Raw genomic sequence first — 1,494 nt, 5'->3', positions numbered from 1 at the left:
TGAGCCGAGCTCTCCAGTCTGTGTATGGAGACCTGTGCTCCGTAGGTGTATTCCACCTGAGTCGTCCATGTGTATTCTATATTGAGCCGAGCTCTCCAGTCTGAATTTTGTCTAGTGATATTTCTGCTCCCCACCCCTTACCCAATTCCACAAGTGAACGGAACTTCCCTACGGGCTACAGAGAAATACAAGTGTTATTTCAGCGCTGGCTAGCTGGCTGGCTGGTGGCTGGACAATGTTCAAAGCAATTCACTTCTGCTACTAGGTGGCTTCCCGATAATAAGCCTGTCTGCCTGGTGGTCGTCCCCATGGTGGTCCTATTTGAAGATTCTCTTCCCTCTCATGTGGTATCAGACGAAGCTCCTCCACAAACGCTGGGAGAAAGGTTTTTAACGGATTGGCCTTCGCATGAGGGCACTGGGCTTGTTTTGGGCGGTACTGCTGTGGCTGATGCTTCTGCTATATACTTTGGCAAAATCTAACAAACATAATTGGGAAGAAGCTGAAGTTGTTAGCCTGGCAAAGCAACTCCGAATTCTTGATGAGCAATGTTCCTTTTCAGTTATGACCCCCTTATGTCCCAATTCCGTTCTCTTCCCATGGTTTAAAACCTGATAGCTACCTTTTCCCTGTGCGTCCAGCGGACTGAAAAGTGTCGTTGGTATTGCTGCTACATTACTAGTGGTCTTATTACCGTTGGCGGCACAGTGGCTCAGGGCAGTAGCACTTCCTGGTACGGTCACATACGTTATCCCAGTAGCAGACTAGAATAATGTAATTTTGAGTCTGTAGAGTAAATAATGATCTAAAACTCAATTCATTTGATCTGGAATAAAAGAATACCTAGTGTCTGTGGACCACAATGCCTTCTTCCCAAGGGCTCCAAATAGGAATCAGACACTCATCTGTTTTCACAGTGTTAACGGCAGCTCTACATAAAGAGCTAGAAGGAGCTGACAAGGTCAGCTGTAAGGTCGCCATGAGTCAGAGCCGACTTGATGGCAGCTCACAGCAGTAAGGGTCCCAGATCCAGCTTACTCCATCCGGGATCCAAAAGGTCTTTTTTTCCTAAGGATCTGCTTCCCCTGACTTCGGTTCTTTGGGCAGTTTGGTGTGAGGTAATTCCGTGTCTCCCATGAATGCCCTTCCCACCACCACCCTTCTCTTTGCCGTTCACAGGACAGACTGGAGCTCATTCCACAGTTCTGTGTCGGGTGAAGAGTAAACTAATGCAGAAGAGAAAGTGCTGTGTCTAATTAAATGTAGTCTTTTCTCTCTTCTTAAGAAACTGACCTAAAATATCTGCCCTAGGCGCCGGGCTCACTAGATTTTATAGCAGTTCGTTCAAGAGGAGGGAGGTGATAGGAAAATAAAACCCTGTGTAATGTCCTGATGTTTGGCTATTTGAGAGCAGGCCAGATGATCTTTGGATTCTGTCTGGGTCGTATCACATAGCCAAGCTGACTTGCTGATTAAGATGATCTCCTGTTTAAA

At 46.5% G+C, this 1,494-nt stretch overlaps 1 protein-coding gene across 1 annotated transcript in view; it reads left to right on the top strand.

Moving 5' to 3' along the window:
* The window catches only part of KIF13A (kinesin family member 13A), a 285,225-nt gene that overhangs the window by 180,292 nt on the left and 103,439 nt on the right, over window positions 1–1,494 (top strand). The gene's annotated exons all lie outside the window — the stretch shown is intronic.

This window comes from Trichechus manatus, unplaced genomic scaffold (genome assembly GCF_000243295.1).
Source record: "Trichechus manatus latirostris isolate Lorelei unplaced genomic scaffold, TriManLat1.0 scaffold00103, whole genome shotgun sequence".
NCBI lineage: Eukaryota > Metazoa > Chordata > Mammalia > Sirenia > Trichechidae > Trichechus > Trichechus manatus.
The sequence above is the reverse complement of the archived record's forward strand: the minus strand, read 5'-3'. Positions and strand labels throughout refer to the sequence as shown.